Source organism: Amphiprion ocellaris, chromosome 5 (genome assembly GCF_022539595.1).
Source record: "Amphiprion ocellaris isolate individual 3 ecotype Okinawa chromosome 5, ASM2253959v1, whole genome shotgun sequence".
Lineage (NCBI taxonomy): Eukaryota > Metazoa > Chordata > Actinopteri > Pomacentridae > Amphiprion > Amphiprion ocellaris.
In genome coordinates, this window is record NC_072770.1 from 8,928,626 (window position 1) to 8,950,798 (window position 22,173).

At 37.5% G+C, this 22,173-nt stretch overlaps 1 protein-coding gene across 3 annotated transcripts in view; it reads left to right on the top strand.

Moving 5' to 3' along the window:
- Window positions 1–22,173, top strand: part of ripor3 (RIPOR family member 3) — a 100,881-nt gene that overhangs the window by 23,511 nt on the left and 55,197 nt on the right. The window contains exons 1-2 of one of the 3 annotated variants that reach the window (XM_055010636.1): window positions 2,251–2,305; window positions 6,117–6,204. The exons of 1 other annotated variant lie outside the window; for it this stretch is intronic. The gene's annotated coding sequence lies outside the window, so the exon portion shown is untranslated. Of the gene's footprint in view, window positions 1–2,250; window positions 2,306–6,116; window positions 6,205–22,173 lie in introns of those variants that run through there. One more of the 3 variants, XM_055010635.1, reaches the window with a different exon arrangement.

The window sequence follows — 22,173 nt, forward strand, 5'->3', positions numbered from 1 at the left end:
TGCCTCTATAGACAGAAAATCAGGATCTCTTCTGATCAGTTTTCAGCCTTCAGTGATACACCTGCATTCTCCTGACTGACAAATCAAAATGTCTGCCATGAAAAAGGTCTGATATATGAAATACCAACCAATTAAGTCCTGAAGCCTCAGTCAGCAGAGAGGAAAGACGGAGTGTCGACCTGCTGTGCATCGACGGTCTGTGAATGCAGCAACAGCAGGACTGAACTCGCTGGCCTCACTTCCTGCAGGGCCTCTGGGTATCAGATACAACACCAGCTCTCACATACACAAACAGGATCCCACTGTGAACTTTATTCCTTTTTTTCTTGTACTTGGGCTCTATATGAGAGTGTGTGAAACATTTCATGAATCTGGACGGACGCTGTGTGTTTGTATTAACTTTAAACACCATGTTAACTCCGTGTTTTTATCATTTTCTGTCCCACTGAATGAAAGCATAGAAACCATGGGGGTGATTATTTTCCAATAAAGTTCATTCAGACAAACACAGATTAATGGCAGAAGGGTTTGAAGTGATGGACTTTGAGATTCAGTCAGGATTAAATTAACATCTAAAGTAAATCTGCAGGAGAACAGAAAACCAAACCCTGGCAATCATTTATGGATTCAAGAAGTAACTTTAAGGCAGCAGTTTAAAGTTATGTGACTCACAAACCAGCAACAACCCTCCAGCAACATAATCATTTACACAAAGCTTTTTCTTCTGTCTTCTTCTTCTTCTTCCTTCTTCTTCTTCCTTCTTCATCTTCTTCCTTCTTCTTTCTTCCTCTTCTTCTTCCTTCTTCTTCTTCCTTCTTCTGTCTTGTGTTTGTGACAAATCAGAGGCTTGTACTATGAAGCAAATTGAACTTATCCAAGCTTTCTTTGAGTTAGCTGGCTCAACAAAACCTAAAAGATAATTGGCATCATAGCAGTGGTTTTCAGCTTACTTTGTTAAGCAGGTTTTCTTCATCAGACTCCAATAAAAAGGGACGTTTCAGGCATCATTTGATTCTTCTTCTGCATGGATGGACCAACGGTGTGTCACTCACTTAGTTTAGAGGAACAGATTGTTATAATGAAGAGCTGGACCAAACCAATTTATGCATTTTCTGCATCCCCAATTCAATGCATTTATCAGTGGCAGTTAAATGCGTACAGTTCAGTAGCATTACCAGCATAGAGCTCAACAAGTTTGCAGATATAGCAGATTTTTCTCAGCTTAGAATCAGTATCTTTGGAAAGAATCTAGTCAGGAGAAGACTTGGTGGGGAAAAAAAAGCTTTTTAAAGTTGATTTAAAACCCAAACTCTAAAGAGAACCTCCTCTAGATCAGGTAGCCCAACAAGAGAGCCGCTTTAATGTCACTGAAAGCTCTGATTGTAGCCTCAACAAAGCCAATAACCTGGCTCTGTAGTGGATGTTTTGAGGGTCCTAAAGCTGTACACAGAGATAGAGGACTTTATTCTTCACATTTGTTACAATTTAAGGCACTCAGCAAAACCAGACAAGTCCAAAACAGGAGCAGGCAGACGGCCAAAAGCAGGCTGAGATCATGGAGAGGGAGGCAAAAGGAGGGATGGAACGCATGAAGAACATTTTCACTGGTGCAGCTTGGTGTAAATTGTTCTAAAAAGCATTCAACTTGGACTGGAGTCAATTTAATCCATTTCATTCTCTCCAGATGTTGAAAAAGTGTAAATGCTCACGTAATCTTTACTCCTCCAAGCTGGAACTAACACCTGCACTGAAATCAATCATTATTCTGTCTTTTTCACACACTGACACATTCAAATATTGAAAAACAACACTTTCCCCCACTTGTGATTCATAAATACAATAAATCCACCTGTTAGCAGTAGTTTGGGGATTGTTGGATGGAACCAAAATGCACAAGTTGAGTTTTTTTCTGGAGTTTTTGTCACTAACCAGCTCCTAGATTTGCATATAGCCAAGAAAAATCAAGATGAATGCATTGAAATTTGTGGTTTTGACCAATAGAAAGGGAAAAATAAAGTGTTTTGAACGACACAGGCTTCATCCAAACACTGAAAAGACAAGTTTAAGTGCAGGAATTCCAGGAACTGTGAGGCACAAAACACAGTCTGACATGAATGTGTGACTACAGAGCAGGAGTTTATAAAGGGAGGAGCTGATTAGTATGAATGAAGGACAGGTGCAGACACTGATCAGAATCAGCTGCCAGCTTTTAAAGCGGGCGACTTTTAAAACCTGACAGTGCAGGTTTGTGCCCTGTTTAAATTCCACTCACTGCCTCCACTGACCTGAATCTAAGGCTCTTGGGGTAAGTCAACAACGCAGCCGGGGAGGATTCACAAGATGCATTGGTTGTATCCTCAGATGACTTTTGTGTGGAAATCTGAAACTTTGCAAGCACAATATTGCAATATTAACTCTCCAAACCCCCACAACCTGCAGCGATGTTAGATTTAAAGAAATAAATAACATAAAGCCAGAATCAGTAAAAACAACATCATTGGATTTTTACCCAAGTAATCTTGTACAATGCACCAAAACATTTCTAAATTCCACTTGAAATTGTGAAATTCCTTCATAATCACTTTATTTTACGTCTCAGTTTGATATTCACCAAAATCAACCATTTAAACTTGCCTAATTATGCAAAAAGAAAAGGTCATGTGACAAAACAGAGCAAAGAGGAGACAATGTGGGAACTAATCAAAGAGACTAAGTGGAAAATTAAACATATTTGACAAAAAAAAATTAATGCAGCTTTGCTCAAAAACAGTAAACAGAAGAGCAGGTTGGAAGATGCACTCAGCATGGTGAAACACCTTTGCAGGGCAGTGTGAAATATGCAGTTCATAGAGGTTGTGAAAATGTAAACAATCAAATATCGTTTGCATGAGTCACCGCTTTTTCCCAGCATTTCCAACACCCATGGCAAGATTTTTCTTCAGGGTTTCTTTTTTTTTTTTTTTTAAATGATTTATGGCTTTATATTCTTGTCATTCTGCACAGAAGACTACTTTGAGTTCTCTCTACTTCCAGCCATATTTGTCCTGTTTCCATTAAGGTGCAGGACTTTATATTACTGTGAAAAATGTGGCCATAGAAAAAACGCCCAGAAACTGCCACTTGAGGTTCAATAAAACTAATATATTGAGCTTCAGTTCTTCACCTTGTCTGTGCAAAATCATAACTGAATGCAATTAAACAGCACAAAACCACAAATAATGATGTCAATATTGACAATATTAACGCCTTAAATTTGGTTGTTTGTCTTCACATGATAGCAAGAACATTAATTTAGAAGCAAGTGAAGATTCCAGTTGTGTTATTTTAGATTTTGACTTCGAATTACAGGTTGTAGCTTTATTCAATACTGACAGTAAAACTGATGTTGTCATCAAAACATTATGATCCATCACGGCTTTATATTGTAACAAACTTCCACCCGGTAGTCCAGATGAATCCCAGTCTGCTGTAACTGGACCATCTGGCATCGTTTAGGACATCTGCTGTGAGCATCTCTTCGTCCAGGTTTTGTCGAAGCTGTTAACGTCTTAAATCATCAGCCTGATGTCTGCAGCATGTGGACAAATAAAACCTGCAGAAACATTAGACTCGACAGACTTAAGAGAGACGTTTGTAAAATTACTCAAAATTTTCCCCAAACAATGGAACTTGTTGGAAGACACATCCAACATGGTGAAACATCTTTCTACAGCTGATGAGCAGAGAGGAAAAGTTTGTAAAGGCTGGAAACATGGACTAATATTTTCAAAATTACTTGAAATGTGTCCAAAAGGATGGAAACAATTCAAAAATGATTCAAATTATTGCTCAAAAATTGACTCAAAATTGTCCAAAATGACATAAAATAGTTCACAAGGACTCAAAAATGATTCAAAATTACTTAAAATTGGACTTAAAATGATCATTAAAGGAAAATAAAACCTACTAGATGAATAACATACATGCATCATGTCTCTAAAATGGTGAACAGAGGAACAAGTTGTTGGAAGATACATCCAGCATGGTGAAACATCTTTCTACAGCTGATAAGCAGAGCAGAAAAATGTCTGGTTTGCTGTGAAAATGTAAATAATAAAATATCTAGTATGTAGAGCCACGTTTTCCCAGAATTGGTAACAGCTGCGGACAAAATGAGCCCACAGTGATTAAAAATTAAACAAGAGAAGATGGAAAAAAAACCACCCAGAAACTGCTTGGGGTTCTGACAGTTAAACCACTTTGCATGGAGATTCCGATAAACTGACTGTGGAAATCTTAAGTAAAGTAATTTGCAGGGAGAAACACACATATGAATGAAGAGTAGAAAAGAGAGGACAGAAATTCTGCTGAGTCAAAAGATAAATGAATTCTGTACCCCAGAAACTTGTAGCATGTTGCTGATTGTATCTATAAAAGACAGAAAGAATTTGTACATGTAGAGAGTGAGTCTGTGTGTGTTCAGCATGTTTAGGACTCGGTTTAAGTAGTGTTGACAGCAGGACAAATCATTCCTGAAGACCGTGGAGAGTTTCAATGATTACAAACCCAGAAATCTCCTCTTCTTCCTTCTCCTCATGTTCCTCACATCAGAGACCACAAGAAGGATAAACAAAACGAGAAACAGAAATTATGATGCTGAGAAAGTTTAAGTTTTTCCCTCTAAGGGCTCAGCTGATGGTGACCAGTGAGATGAAGAGGAATAAGGATTCCTTCTGTGTGTCTTCTCAGAAAATAAAACCTTAAATATGAGATTGATTATGTTGTTTATCATAATCACAAAGAATTAAAGTACAGTCTGCAATAGAAGTGAGTACACCTCTGGGAAAAATCACCTGAATGTCAAATGATTCAAAATAGAAACACCTCAGTGACTGCATTATATCTGAGCCGATCAGTAGAGCTGTTGAGTGACTAAAAGCAAACTACTACTACTAAAGTAAACTCAGTTCAGCAAAAGTGTCTTGGCTCCACACGGAAATAAATTTAACAGAAAAACTGACAAATTTGACTGTGAGGCTTCACAAAGACAAAAAGGAAACAGGAAGTTTGGTGAGCAGCTAAAAATCAGTGAAACACTGTCAGCAGTCATCAATTTGAAATAATTTGATATTGAACTGTAGAGTATTTCTACTTAGAAACAACCAAAAACAAATACTTTAGAAAAGTGAGGCCCCAAAATAGAAACTGAATGCAACAATAGTCCACACATGATTTCTTATCAGTCTATCTGCATCAACGTTGTTCTAAAATGAGCTCTGAACAGCAGAACTTTTTCAAATTTGGACCTATTGGTTGTGTCTATGTCTACATCATGGCTCCATGTGGACAAGAAATTCACAGATGATTTACAAAATCTGACTGAGAGAGTTAACAAAGATGGAAAAGGATCCAGGAAGGTCAACTAAACATCAGTGAACCACAGAGTCAGCAGTAATCAGGAGGTATAGAAGGAGTCATAGTACCACTAATCAGGGCTGCAGTGGTCGTCCTCCTAAAATGACTCCACAGACACTGAACTACTTTCACAATCTAGCTGTGAAAAACAGACAGCAGCTGCTTCAGACTTGGTCCAGGAGTTATCAGTGGAAATCAGAGTTTGTGTGAAGCTCAGACAGTGAAGGACACTTCAGAACATCAACCTCTAAAGACGACATCCAGAAAAACATGTTTGACTGCTGTCGGTACAAAACTGCTTGATTAAACTTTGCTAAAATGCATGAAAAGAAGCCTGATGAATGGTGGAGAACATTCTTTGTTTCGATTAGGATAAATGTGTTGGGCTCAGATGGAGTTCATCATGTTTGGTGTGAAGCTGACCAGGATGAACACAGTGAATGATGTACAGAGGTGGGAGTGTGATGATATGAGGCTGTATGAGTACAAAATGTGTTGAGGAGATGCGGTTACTTCATTTATCTGCACATTGAATGGGAAAAAACTTGTATTTGTAACTCTGATGCACAAAGATGAGTGTTTAGAGGTTTATTCAGTACCCAGAGATGGATTTAACACATCCCTATAGTGTATACTGTAGGCGCATTTTGTTCGGTTTAATTTTTGCTCTAATTTTACAGTCAAAAGCTATGAATTTTCATCTTTACTTCTGATTGTTTCAGTGTTTGAAGATGAAGTGACAGCAGCTGGATCTGGACCCTGACAGCTTCACAGCTTGGATGTTTCCATCGGACGAAACAGGACAACAAAGTAAGAACAGACAGAGAATCTCCAGCTAATGCCCAACATATTGACACATTCACAGCAAATAATTCTCCTGTCCTGATGAAAGTCTGGGAGCTGGCCTGAAGTGTAGACAGTTGTAGAATGAGCACAAAGATATAGAACTGAATAGAAGACATGCAAAATGACTCAAAACTATTTTTAGAGATGCAAAAATGATGCAAAATCAATGTAGAAAATACAAAATAATGCACAAGTTACAAAATGGATCCCAAAGCATGCAAAATGACTATAAATAGTCAGAAGAAGACACAAAAACACACAGAGACACACAAAAGGACCTGAAAGAGATGTAAAATGATGCGAAACCAATGCAGACAAGACAAAGTTACCACGAGTCACAAAATGGATGCAAAGTGGCCACAAAAAAGGACAATGTGACTCAAAAACACATTAAAAATGTCCAGAAAACTATTCAAATTGAGCACAAGGAGACAGAAATGATTAAAAGATGCAACACGACCACAAATGAGTGCAAAACGTACAAAAAACCCCCACAAAAGGAGGAGAAAGAGATGCAAAATCATAAAAAAGAGACACAAAATGAAAACAAATAGACTTGAAAGGAGCAAAAAGAGTTGTAGAATGAGCACAAAGACAGAGAACTGACTAAAAAAGATGCAAAATGATTCAAAACTACTTCCAGAGACACAAAATGAACACAAGTGAGACACAAAATGGACACAAAAATGATGCAAAACCAAAGCAGACAAGAGAAGGTTATACAAAGGAGCGCTACAAGTTACAAAAACATACAAAATGACAACAAATAATCACAAGAAGACTGGGTTTTAATGTAGAAGTCAAAGCTACCTCCGACATTGCTCACATAGTTCCACAATCTGCTGTTTACTGATGAACACAATCAGGATTAGTCGCTGTGTGTGCACATCTGTACGAGCCGGCAGATGTTTCCCATCTTTCTGAGCGAGTTTGTGCAGATTTGTGTGCTGGAAAATGCAGATGTTTGTATCTTTTGAGGAGTCGGGTGAGCGAGGAGGCCAGATGTTTGTGTCTCCTCAGGAAAACAGAGATGAACGCTGTGTGGCAAAAGAGTTTATGTCAATAGGTTTAAGTGATTCGGTTTCTTCGGAGTCTTTTAATCTTGGCTGTGGCTCGGCCTAAACACACAGGAACCCTGGATGTCGCTACATAACACAACACACAGCAGGTAGAAGGGAGGGAAGTCTGCAAAAAGAGTCGCAAATGAGGAAAGAGAGGAGTCAGGAGGCCGACCAAGTAAAAAGACGTGAATATGATGAAAGAGAAGAAGATACGCAGAGAAATGAAACCTGAGAAAATGGAAAAAGAGGCAGTGAGGACACAGTGAGAGGAGAGCCAGAGAAATGAGGAGGACAGCTCATCTCACACTTTTCCCCTCCTTTCTTTTCACCTCCTACATAATTATTTTACATTATTTCCTGTGGCAGAAGTGAATCCTGAATCTGTGAATCTGTCCTCCTACGTCTCTTTCTCCCCTTTCTTCATACAGTCAAGTTTTATTTACATTTAGTAGAAGGCTGAGAGCAAAATGGACTTTTTGGCTGCTTTTCCTCACCAGCTAGTAAAATAAAAGGTGTTTTAACCTCATTTAATTTAAATATGTCACTCTACTGTCAACAACAGTTTATTTTCAAAGCAGTATGTATGTGTTGTAAATTGTAGCTGCAGTATAAGATTCAAGAATTTCACAGTTATTTAACAGTTGTAACTGTGTTTTCCAGCAATTTACTGTTATTTTAAAAATTTTCCCTGTTTTGGTAAATTACAGAAAATAATTAGTAAAATCACTGAAAAAAGTAGTATTTTAATTTACAGTAATAACTATTAAAAATAAATAAATGAATAAATAAATAAAATGGCCAAAGCTGTCAACTGTATATTTCTACAAATTATAACATTTTTTAAAAAATTGTAAACATAAAATTACAGCTTTTTTTTTTTTTTTTTTAATTATCCCTTATTAATCCCTCTAGGGGAAATTCTGATTTCCGCATCTCTCCCCAGGTGGGGGAATCAGAGTGCAGTGTCACGGTGCAGCTCCTCTGGAGCAGGAAGGGTTAAAGGCCTTGCTCAAGGGCCCAACAGTGGCCACATCGGGGCTTGAACCTCTGACCTTCTGATCAGTAGTCCAGAGATTTAACCATTGTGCCACCACTGCCCCTGTATTTAAATTTGCAAAATATTATTTTACAGATTTTTGCTGTTATTTGTAAGAAAAATATTTATATTAAGGATAGAAAAATGGTAAATAAATTTGTTTTTAATCTAATAAAATTACAGGAAAAAATATTGATTTTGGCTGTTCACTGTAAAAAAAAAAAAAGTAATAATAAAAAACCAGGCCAAAACTGTAAATAATAATAGTAAATTATATCAAAAATCTGCATTTTTATCATTTTTTCCTTTTATACATGGTCATAAAATTACACTACTTTTTTTACTGTATTTAAATGAAAAAAATATTATTTTACAGATGTTTGCTGTTATTTGTAAGAAAAAAATATTTATATTAACGATATAAAAATAGTCAATTGTTTTATCTAGTAAAATTACTGGTAAAAATATTGATTTGCTTGTTAACTGTAAAAAAAAAAAAAAAAAAAAAAAGGCCAAAATTGTAAATAATAATAATGCACATCAAAAATCTGTAATTTTTAACAAAATGCGTTCTTTTATGCATGGTCATAAAATTACACTACTTTTTGTTTATCTGTTTATTTATTTTACTGTATTTAAATCCGTAAAAAACAAAATGATAAACAACCACATCAAAAATCTATGCTTTAAATGTCCACATGGAAAATCTGCATTTTTCTACAGTAATGTTATAAAATTTACTTTGTGATCATAAAATTACACTTTTTCTGTTTAAATCTGCTAAAAAATATAATTGTTTGACAGATATTTTCCATTACTTTCACCATTATTTTCACAGTTTTTGAACATTACAATATTTGACTGTTTTACATATTTTTTTCTGCCATCCTTGCTGCTAGATTATCCCCATGCTTCATTTGTTTTGTTCTTGTTTAGGTTTATACATTTTTGTTTTCTTAAATATTTCCATTTGTTAAGAAACTCCAAACAGAACTCAGGCAGAGTTTAAAAGGTATAAAATTGTTTACTGAACAAACTGTTTAAATGTGCAGTTAGGAACAGTTTTCTTCAGGTGGCTGTTCAGAATCAGAGGTGAGTTGGACCTGTTGTGACATGAGGTGAATGTTGGACTGGGTGGAGCAGACTGGATTTACTGGGAGCCTCAGGTTGAAGCTGGTGCAGGCAGGTTGGTTCTTGTGTGAACACAGGTGGTGTCAATGATGAAGGTAACATCAAGGGAAGCAGCAGGGAGTGAACCTGAAACACAGAAACAATAGAATTACTCAGGAGGAACCAGAAAGAGTGTTGAGTGACTTAATGTTTGTGTGACAAACTGGACAATGTGGACGAAGGTGGACTAAAGAGCAGGAATGAATGTACAGCAGCGATTTGATTGATGGATTATTCTCATCTCTGGTGTGCAGGTGGTTTAGTCAATCAGAGGTGGTGGAGAGTCGCACCCAGAAAGAAACAAAGATCCAAACCAAATCCACACCTTAAGGCCAAAACACTAAAACCATCACAGCGTCACATATGGCAAAAATCCTTTTTATGTTGGGTTTTGTGGTCATTATAAACCTGGAGGTGTAAAAGTAAAAGCTTGGCGTGTCAATTCAGATATAAAGATGTTTTACTTCAACACTGCAATTCCTCCTCAAACCCTTATGTGCGGATGGCGGGCAGGTTGTGGTAAAAACAAATTTTAATCAAACAAAAGTTACTCAACAAAAGGTGCGGAGCAAACATGAGACAGCTGGAGAATTTAGTACTTAGTAAAATATACGTAACGGAAACAAATCCAGTGAAAAAAGGAAACCAAAAATACAAAAGTGAGCTAAAAAAATTTAAAAAACGGCAGGGAATTAGGTGAACCAGAAGGAAGCAACCTGTTTATGAAAAAACTAAATGAACAAACTAGAAACAGACGAAGAGAATCAGGCAGGTGAACACGAGGCGAGTTAACAAAAACAAGATTTTATGTACGCTTAGCAACTGACTGTCCCCTATTTTCAACATATTTTCTAAATAAACTGCCTGAATAAGTTGCAAAAAAGTAGCTAATAAGTAGCTGTAAATTACTAGAATTTCCATCAAAGATCCTGCAGAATTTGGTATTAATTATGAGGAATAGCTGCTACAGTTATTATATTCGTTCTCATTACATTTAGGGCTTTTATTAAAAAAATTTAATGTATGTATTAGGAAATAAGCTGAGAAACGTGTCAGTATCCATGACAGTTTTCTAGAAAGACCAGCAAATGAATCAGCAAAACAAGCAGATACTTAACAACTAACACATCCTTTCCATTATGATTGGCACTGAAGTGTGTACAGCATTCTCAGAAATCTATTAAAGCCAGTTTTTAGGAAAAATTCTGAGGAAGGTTTCAGGTAAACTGGAAATGAAACATTTTCATAATGCTTTATCTCACAGGTCCTATGCTTTTGTGCCTTTTCCCAGAAACATTCCGCTTCTTTTCCGAAAAAAAGTCACTCGTATTTCACTGTAAATTACTAGAAATTCACCAAAAGTCCGGCACAATTTGGAATTAATTATAAGGAGAACAAAGAAGTTGGTAGTTGCTAGAATTATCATATCCTTATCTCTTTTTGTAATTTTTTTGTGTGTAAAAACACAGGAGTAAAAAGACAAAAGACAAAAACAATTAACATAAAAAGCAGATAATTGGCAACTAAGACATCGTTTCCCTCATAATTAGTGCCAAAGTGTGGCCAACGAATGACGAAATCGAAGCCAATTCCAACAAAATTATGAGAAAGATTCCAGGTAAACCACCTGGAAAATACAGGACCTATAAAATAAAGTGTTTTTTCTACAAAATTTCATATTTCCTCATCACTGTAAACCTCCAAAGACCATCTTTTACTGTCGATGTCACCATCTCACTTTCCTAACTTGCTCCTCCCTTGTTTGCTCTCCAAACTGAACCCAAACACTTTGAAGGAGCAGCTTGTTGAAATCTGGCGCTAGCAGAACTCCAGCTCTGCACTAATTCACTCGCTTAAAACAACAATCGATCGAGTGACCTGAAAACAAGACCTCAGCGTGTGGCGAAAACACAAAACCAAGAGAAATTAGTGACTTAGGACCAGAACTGCTGTGACGCTCTCAGATGTTTGTCCAGCAGCGACATGTTGTGACGGAATTACTGCTTTAATTTGCGTGAGAAGTTGTAATGTTGCAGGTCTCTTGACATCAAGATTTACCCATAAGGCTTTGCAAAGAGTTCAAGAACAAAGATAAACTGTAGAAGGCAGTGATGCAACATTAAACTGGATGGAAAAGACAGAAAAAGACGGATGTCCATGCGTTTTTTCTTATAAAATGTGTCTCATTTCCTGCAGAACTCATGTAGGCTGGACCATGTGGACCATTCACGGTTCTTCTATGTACATTTTTTGAAGAGTTTTGGGTCAAAGGCTTGGATTTGTTTTCTTTAAAATGTTAGTTTCTTCCACAGCAGTTGAAAAGCCTGTAAATCTCCAAAGCAGCAGCTCTTTATGAGTGGTTTAATTTACGTACTCTGAAGTCTGAGCTGCTCTAGCTGCTTTTTTAGGAATGCTGAGCAGGAAGCGAAGTGTGTATGTGAGCGCACATCCATCCAGGAAAACATAGTTCTTCACCCAGGGGAACGTGAGTCATCTTTGACCTCTGACCTTCTCAAAATCAGCCAACCAATCACGTTTCAGCTGAGCAAGAGGTGCCGACAGGGCGCTGGACTAAAACCGGTCAAAAACAACTTAACCATGAACAAATAGAAGATAATTAAAAGCTGCAAATTCCTTCACACACATACACGTTCCCTCTTTCTCTTGTCTGGCTGAAGAATCACTTTTATCCGACGATTTACGACGACTCACTTCACTGGCACGACTCTCTGCAGAAACAGATTCGCTCTCAAGAAAATAAATGACGCTATTGTGGATTTTGTTTACTTGGAAACTGAGCAAAAATCCCAGAGGAGCATGCAAAGTAATTTAAAGCTGTGTTTCTAATGATCACAGATGATCTCTGAGCCCGAGAGGTTTGGAAATACACAGAAAGAAGATGAAGCGATAGAAAGGTAAAAAAAGATAATGACATAAAACAACAGAGAGGAAAAGGAGACAAAGAAAAACAATGGGGAGAGAAGCGAAGAAGAGAATGTGTTTTCACTGATAGCAACATGCAGGAGGGATGAGAGAACAGCCACACAGGGGGAATAAGACCCAGAACCACAATCACACACAATGAGATTAGAGAACAAGTCTACAGGGATCAGCTCAGAGGTGCAGAGGGGTTAGGAGGCTCATGGGCTGGAGCCACTTACAAGTTTTACACCACTGATAATATTTCTTGTTGGAACGTGAATCAAAGAGTTGCAAAGGGATGTAAAATGTCCGAAACGAGATGCAGAATGTCCACAGAGATGCAAAATGTCCACAGAGATGCAAAATGTCCAAAAGAAGATTCAAAATGACCACAAGGAGATGTAAAATGTTCAAAACCAGATGCAAAATGACCACAAAGAGATGCAAACTGACCACAAAAAGGTGCAAAACGTCCACAAAGAGATGCCAAATGGCCAAAACAAGATGAAAAATGTATAAAACCAGATGCAAAATGACTATAAAGACATGCAAAATGTCCACAAAGAGATCAAAATGGTCTAAAACAAGTTACAAATAATCACAAATACACGCAAAATTACAACAGAGATACAAAATGTCCAATATGAGATGCAGAATTATTAGAAAGAAATGTAAAATAATCAAAGTGAGATGCAAAATGATATCAAAGAGCTGCAAAATGTCCACAGAGATCCAAAATGTCCAAAACAAGATGCAAAATGACTCAAACCAGATGCAAATAACCACAAAGTGATGCAAAATGTAATGCAAAATGACCAAAAGGAAATGCAAAATGTTCACAACTACATGCTAAATGACCCAAACTAGGAGCAAACTTACCACAATGAGATGCAAAACCCTAACCCTAACCCAAAACAAGATGCAAAATGTTCCTTTTCACAGGCAAAAGGACTATAGAGATGCAAATCCAAAACAGGATGCAAAATCACTAAAACCAGATGCAAAATTACCACAATGGGATGCAAAATGTTAAAAAATAGATGCTAAATGACCCAATCTAGGTGCAAAACGATGGAAATTGTCCACAGAGAGATTCAAAATGTCTAAAACAAGTTGCAAATAATCACAAATAGGTGCAAAAATAACAACAGAGATACAAAATGTCCAATATGGGATGCAAAATTACTGGAAAGAAATGTAAAATAGTCAAAGTGAGAGGCAAAATGAGCCCAACTAGATATAAAATGAACACAAGGGGATGCAAAATGTCCAAAATGAGATGCAAAATTAGCAATAAGAGACACAAAATGACCAAAACTAGATGAAAAGTGACCACTAAGAGGTGCAAATAGACCACAAGGAATGCTGATTATCCAAAACAAGATGCAAAATGTGTAAAACCAGAACCAAGCTGAGCACAAAGATGCTGGACCACCGTGAAGCTGATCGGCTAATATAATTAGTAAAAGTTCAGTTAAATTACTTGTGCCTCTTCAGACAGAATCAGGAGTATTTCCTGACTTCCGACCCCCCTGACTTTATGAGGGATTTCCCAGGTTTCTGGGGTTTCAATCTGCCACCACTTAGAAACTCGTCTGACTGAAGCGATCAGAACAAAGTCTAAGCAGCGAACCACGAAGTGGAAATGAGGCTAATTATGATTAGAAACGAGACCAGAGAAACCACATTAAACACTCCACCACTCCCTGAGAGGAGGAAACCTATCCCTGCTGCTGCTGAAGATATACGTGCAGTTCTGAAATGTGTGTGTTAGTGTGTGTGTGTTAGTGTGTCTGGTTTGGCCACAGAGCTGTTAGCTGCTAGCTCGCTGCAGACCCTCACTAGAGGCCTGTACATCATGTGTGGTGGCAAAAACACACACACAAGTTGACGTGTCAGACACTTGAATGTTTACGCACGCACGCACACACGCACACACGCACACACACACACACACACACACACACACACACATAAAGGCCCCAGACTCCCACCTCGTCGCCACATGAGGCCTCGTAAATCACCTACAGGTCAAGACTAATTTTTTAGGACCAAATCTCACCTCAGCTACAGAAACCCCAAAGACAATAAGATAATACACACAGAGTAACACACAGACACACAAAGTAACACACAAAGTAGCACACAGACACACAAAGTAACACATTTTTTTAATGAAAAATGAGTGAATTATCCTCATTGAACCATGATCTGTGAGAGCTAAAGAACACCACTGCACTAAATATCAGTGGTGGGATGCAATTAAAAAAAAAAAAATCTAGCAACATTTCACACAATAAGCAAAGTTTTCAAATTCAAATAAATGTTGGTTGACAACATATACGTGAACTTAACAACGTTCATGTTTCATTTATATTTATCTGCATTTTTCATCTGTCTACTACATTCACAGATTACTGCAAACTCAAAGTGAATTGTAGCGATTATATTCAACATCTTAAGACTTTGTAACCTGAAGCACTTTCAGTGTCTTGAAAAGTGGTCTATTATGGGATGGCTACATTGTTTGCCGGTACCAGGAGTGCAGAAGGCACGTGTCAATTGTACCTTGTTAAGGCAGTCATTTGCATAAAGTAGTTTCATTTATGCAAATTTGGTGCGGGGAGTGGAGGTCCGACGCATCGTGAAACTTTCGTTAAGCGTCTAAACTAGCCATCTGTCTTCCTTTCAACTAAAATGAAGACAGATTCAGCAGCTTATTTCTCGCCTTAAATGATTCAGAAATACTTTTTGCTAAACAGTTTTTGTAATAAAAGAGAAAGCAACCAAGCGGCCGTGTTGGTCCAACGTTTCTACCAGACTGAAGATCTGTCATGTGACCACCTAGTGACCCACTAGTGACCCGCCCACCAAACGGGATATATTCAGATGTTTCCATGGGAGAAAAAAACGGCCCTGTGGACACGTAGCTTTAGCTCTGGTGCTAACAGCAACATGTCTTACATTGAGGTGATACCGTCGGCTTGAAGTGCTGCAGTGATCAGAAAACTCTTTGTTGCACAATTTGCACACAAACATGCTTTTATCCAAGATTTTTTTTAAAAAAAACTTTACGTCCAACAAGCTCAATGTGGTCTCGTCTTCCTTCACTGTTCACTAAGCTTTCTTGTGCGCTGACATCCCTCAGTGCTTCCTGTGCTTCTTCTTCATGGCTACAAACAGACTTTAGGTTCATTACCGCCACCTACTGGGCTGGAGTGTTCATCAGAGTTACTGGCGTGTCAGAAATTAAAAGTGCGATTAAATGCATTATTTTTTTTAAGCACATAATTTTTTTTCTGTAACTAATTAATTGAAATTGATGCGCTAAAGTCCAAGCCCTACTAAATATTGATAGAAATGGTTAGCAATACAGCCAGCAATGAGATATAAACAATGTTTATTGGGATTTTTTGGGATTTCTGACACTTTTGGATAATTAAACATGCCCTGGTTCAAACTGACCCACGAACAGCTTGTTTGAAGAAGGAGCTTTTTTGTGTTGCTTTGCTGGTTTTGCACAGTTCAAACCTTCTTTATTTCCACAGCAGCAGGTCTAATATCCTCCCTGATGTCCCGTTTGTGTTTTATTTCGCTTCGTCTTTTGCTATCACGCTAAAAAATCCAGCTCCTCATTTGTCCGTCCGTCCGTCCTCAACATGTGCTGGATGTTTGTTGCTTCAGAGGAAATCCCCCAAATTCCTCTGAACAAACAGACTTTTTCTGCAGAATCAAACACGCCGCAGAAAGAATGTGTGAAGCAGAGGCGAGTGTAAAAAATGTGACTGTGTGGAGCAGCTGAAGCTTCTCGCAGGTGATTTCGTGCACCGCCGGGTCAAAAATAGTCGGTCAGACAGGTGGAGATGTGATCTACAGACAGATTTTCTGCTAGTTTGACACTCCGCCGTGCATCACATTCTTCTTCTTCTCTTGTTTCAGCTGCTTAATGTGGCGTCCAGCCAGAGATGGAGTTTGTGATTCTGCTGCCGTCAGCTGATCCGTTCTGTTTGGAATTCCTTGAAGCCTTTTTGTTAATCTTACGCAAAGAAATCCGCAGCTGTCGTGTTTCATCTCATCTCTGCAGGGGTTTTTAGCACCAAACGGCAAACAAGTGTCAGTCAGCACCCAAACAATGTTGTGTTCTTGTTTACAACTTAAACAAACAGCCTGACGTGTATATAGACAGTGTATGTTGGTTTATATCATTGCTTTGGACTGGTTCTTCAATGTTCTTGTACGCCGATGAGCCACAACATTAAAACCACCTGGATGAAGTTGTGGCATTCAGGTTCTTGTGGTTTGTGGTTTTGGGCCTCCATGGATCAGATTTGTTCTCTGTAACCAAGAAATGTTTAATAAAACAGAGTTTTGAAGGAGTTTGGAGGCTGATTCAGGGCCCTAAGGCTCTTGGTCATGTTCCTTGAGTGGTTCCTGATCAGTTTTTGCAGTGTGTTGCTGCTGTTGTTGTAACTGAGGGCATGTTTGGTCTGGAACAATGTCTCGGTGGATGGTACGTGTCAAATTAGCGTCTGTATAAATGCCTTGAACCAAGATTTTCCAGCAGAAAGTTGAATGTCATTTATTCGTTTTAATGTTGCCGCTGATCTTTTATCTCCTTTGCTGGACTTGATTTTTGGTTGAGGTCATTCTAGCTTTTGAAATTTGCTCTTTGGCCTGTTAAGTCAGATTCTTTGTATACCAACACTCTGATTTCCAAACAGTTTCTGTGCGTTTTTTTTTTTTTTTGCTCTTGTTACATTTTTACTCGCTTAGAAAATGTTCAGTTTTTTTTTTTTTAATTCTTGTTACATCTTAATTTATAGAAAATGTCCAGCTTTTTACATTTATTTTTTGTTTACTATCAATTAACCATAAAATAAGAAAATCAATTTATTCTTTTCTTAAAAACTCACCAGAGAAAATATTAGGGCTGGACCCGAATAGCCAAATGTTTGGTCGTCACGGACGCTGTCGTGCGATCGGTATTTGACTTGAATTAATTCCAGATTAATAACGAATATCCGAATATTCGGCTCGTTCCTTCATACCCGCCTTGGTCATTACGATCCGATCCGAATATTCGGATATTCGTCATTAATCGGGCTGAATATCTGGAACCCAGAAATTGCTATTCGGGCCAGCCCTAGAAAACACAGAAAGTGTTCTTTTACAATAGACACACCTTTTTTTTTTTTTTTTTTTTTTTAAAAAGGAACTTTTTAAAAAAGAAACAAAAAAACAAAATTAGACTAAAGTTAAAAATGGTGACTATTTATTTATCTATTTATTTATTGTGTTTATCTATCTATTCACCTTTAATTTATAAAAATGTCCAATCTTTTAAATTTATATTTTGTTTACTATTGATTCCCCCCCCAAAAAATTAAATCGATTTATTTTTTTCTTACTATAGACTCACCATTAAAAAATACAGAAAATGTTCTTTTACAATAGACATGTCTTTAAAAAAATAGAAAATTTCTAAAATAAAATAAAATTAGGCTAATTATAAAAAGCATTGGTTATGTATTCATTAATCTATTTTTATTTATTTATTTATTTCTGTCAACACTCAGTTGCTCGACAAAGTTCAGGTAATGAGCTGACAGTATTTGTTTTGACATTTTCTGAATTTATTCATATTTATTATTACGTATAATCATCAGTATCTGACAGAATGATGACTCAGTGGTCGAGTTAAATCAGATTTAATTAATTTCGGGACGTAAAGCTTTCCTCATAGCAGAGGTATTCCAGCATCTTGTTCATCTTAAATGGATTTCAAACCGAATCGTTTTCCTCTTTAAGCAGCTGAATGCTGTCGTCATGGGAACGTCTGACCTGAAGGTTCATCAGGAGGGAAGACGTAGAATTAATGGAATGGAAATGATAAAAATCTGAAACTAAATCCACTAGATTTCCTGTACAGGGACGAACTCAGAGTGCAGTATGTTCCAGTGAAAGAGCTCACTGGGGGAACTTTGGTTTCTAATGATCCGACCTGGTTTCTCCGTCCTCTAATGTTTGGTCCTGTTGCCGTGGTGACCAGAGTGTGTTTCTCATTGTGGGTCAGGACTCTAAACTGGGTTACTCTGAGCTACTGACGCTGGCAGCGCTCACTAGTTCTGCCAAGCTTCTGTTCAAATCCTGGCCACAGCGGCTGCAGGCTGACCTTGATTCAGTTTGTCTGCTGAGATGCTGCTCAGCAACACGACAAATCCATTCAGAGGTCTACTTTTAGACCTGCAGTAGATTAATCACATAAAAGAAAAGCTCAACATGTCAAAAAAACTGCACATTTCTGATGTTTAGATTCCTGACAGCTGCTTTATTATAACAGTAGTTACTCTTCTCTGCAGCCACATGACATTTAAAGCTTTAACAGGCACAAATCTGGGGGAAATAATAATTCTGTTTCGGGAACATCTGGAAACTTCAAGTTAAAGTTTTTGGGTACAATTTTATGAATATTTTGCCTCAAGGAGATTTTAGGCCACAAAGAACCTTATTTGACGTCTGATTTTGATGCAGATTTGTACATCATTAGCAAGAATGTAGCAGAACACGTGAGTACAAGCAACGCTCTGTTTATTAAACAGGGGAGAGCATCGGAAATATTTAGAAAATATTCAGAAAATCAATGAATAATTGTGTTAAGTCATTTGGAATACATTCTTAAGTCATTAAGAACAAATTTTGAGTTATTTTAGACAGGTTTTGAGACATTTTTCTATGCATGTTACTCATTTTGGACCAAATTTGAGTCATTTTCAAATACCTTGAGTCATTTGGGACACATTCTAAATCGTTTTGGACAAATCTTGAGTCATTTGGGGCACTTTTTGAGTCGTTTTGGACATTTTGAGTCAATTTGAACCCATTTTTAAGTCCTTTGTGAACAAATCTTGAGTTATATTAAGCAGGTTTTGAGTCACTTTGGACACATCTTGAGTTGTTTTGGACAAAATGTGAGTCATTTTCAAACACGTGTCAGGACACTTTTTGAGTCTTTTGAACATTTTGAGTCAATTTAGACCCGGTTTTAAGTTATTTTGAACAAATCTTGAGTTATTTTAGGCAGGTTTTGAGTCATTTTTCGTTGCATGTTACTAATTTTTGTCCAAATTTCAAACGCCTTGTATCATTTGGGACACTTTTTGAGTCGTTTTGGACATTATAAGTCATTTTGGAGCCATATTTAAGACATGTTGAAGAAATCTTGTGCTATTTTAGGCAGGTTTGATTCTTTTTTGTATGCACGTTGCTCATTTTGGACCAAATCTGTGTCATTTTAGACACATTTTAAGTCATTTTGGACAAAATGTGAGCCATTTTTTAAGACCTTGTGTCCTTTGGGACATGTTTTGAGTCATTTTAAATAAATCTTGAGTTATTTTAGGCAGGTTTTGAGACACTATTGTTTGCATGTTACTCATTTTGGATCACATATCAAACATTTTGTGTCATTTGGGAAAAAACTTTAGAAAACCTAAATATCACTGTGTTAGACTGTTCAGAATCCGTGCTGCTCTAGTTAACAAAATGCTAAAGTGTTACCAATGCTAACACTAACAAACCACTGCAACACATTTAGATATTACAGGAATGTAAACTTAGCGGCTTGTGTGTCCAGGAGAAGAACAGCAAGCTTAGTAGGTAATGGATGTAACTCTGTTTTTAATATATCCGTTTTCCTGTTTTGTAGGCAGTTTTTGCATGAGATGGAATAGTGCAATTTCTTGCAGGATTTTCCACCACCGAATCACTTTTTCAAGTGAAATAAGAGCGATTCCCTCTCCCTGACAAGATCTGTGATTAGGTGGATTTCTTTAAGCCTAAAAAAGAGCCAAGAGGAGTCTAGTTTCTCAATTTGCTAAAAGGTTATTTGGGAGTTTTTTGTCCAATGATGCCAAAAAATCCACTGCCAACATCCAACAATCCATAAAATGAACATCAAGACAAAAACAACATAAATACTGCAGTTATAACTAGTACATCGTTTATTTTCACCACCTCTCAGAGAATAAAAGGAACAAAATAAGTAAAAGAAAGGAAAAAACAGCCACCAGTATCACACCTTAAAAAACAAAACATTTACTTTGCAATCAAAAACCATGGGCGCAACAGAAAGTTTCCCTCCGACGAGCATCTAAAAACAAAACCAGCAGGTTTCTGTAAAGTCCTTCTGAGGTCATAGTGATGATGAAGTTTTAATTAGATGCTGAATGAGGAGGTTTGGATGATGATTAATCATTTTTTCCCCTGTATTAAACAGAAATTCTGATCACAAAGGCTTTAACGGTGTCTCGTTCTGGGTTCATTTAGAAGAAAAGTGCAGATGATAAAAAGAAAGAGCGATGTTGTTGTTTAAGCTTCAACCGAACTCGGCATTCACAGAAACCACATGTAAGAACAGATGGCATCCAGACTGTGAGATTGCATCAAAAAAAAAACTCGTACGTACATGTAGTATTTTCCTTTAGAACTGCAGTACAGTAAGTATACGTATGTACACATGATGGAAGGTATTTACCCTGTATGAACTTTTATACTTTGAGCCATATTTTGGTGTTGTTGTGTCGTCACTGGCATAAAAGAAATACTTTTGTGTACTTATTCTTGTCGAATAATCCTCATTTGTCTGCATCTATTTCCTGCAGAAACAGTTGAAGAAGCTGCCAGCCACAACTATAATCACGTATTTCACCGACACTAGCAGTGGCCCAGAGCTTCCTCCTTATAATTAGGCTCCATCAGGACTTATTTGGGCTTTAAAGGCTGTTTTCATTGTCTCACTGTTGTTCTGTTCTAGTAGAACAACTCAAGACACATTTGTAGGGATCCCTTCAGTTACAGTTCCAATAAAACCCCTTTTTATTGCTTTTCAACAATGAATCATGGTCAATTTACTTTGGCTATTTCAACAAGAACTTACAAAAAAGACCCTTCCATGTCAAAGTGAAAACAGATTTCTATTAAGTAAATGTCAGACAATGGATGCTGCCACCTCCATGCTTCACATTGTGATGCTGCCACCACCGTGCTTCACATCATGATGCTGCCACCTCCATGCTTCACATCACGATGCTGCCACTACCATGCTTCACAATATGAATGTTGTGTGTGTGATGTGCATTCTTTGGTGTTCACCGAACATAGCATCTAGTCTGATTGACAAAAAGTTACATTTTGGTCTCCTTACACCAAAGAACCTTTTTCCAGTTGACTTCAGAGTCTCCACAAGTCTTCTGGTGAACTCTAGTCCAGAATTAATATGAACTTTTTCCAACAGAGTCTTTCTCTTTGTCTCCATAAAGCTTTGACTGGTGAAAAACAGACAAAAGTCACTGTCTGAACAGTCTCTCCCATCTCAGCTGCTGAAGCTTAGAACTTGTTCGGAGGAGTCATAGGTGTCTTGGCAGCCTCTCTCACTCATCTCTTTCTTGCTTGGTCACTTAGATTTTGAGGACAACTTGCTCTAGGGAGCTCTACGACTGTGTCATATTCCTTCCATTTCCAAACGTTGGAGATAACTGGACTCTAAAGGATATTCAACAACTTTTTCTTCTTGTATCATCTCTTGACTGATGCTTCTCAACCTTTTCAGAGTTTCTTTTCTTTTGTTCTTCTTTGTGGCGTAGTTCTATCCAGGAGTATCTGATTCACCAGTGGCTGGACTTTCCAGATACAGAAGTCTTTACACGTCAGTCACTGAGACACATTCAATGAACTCAGATGATCTTT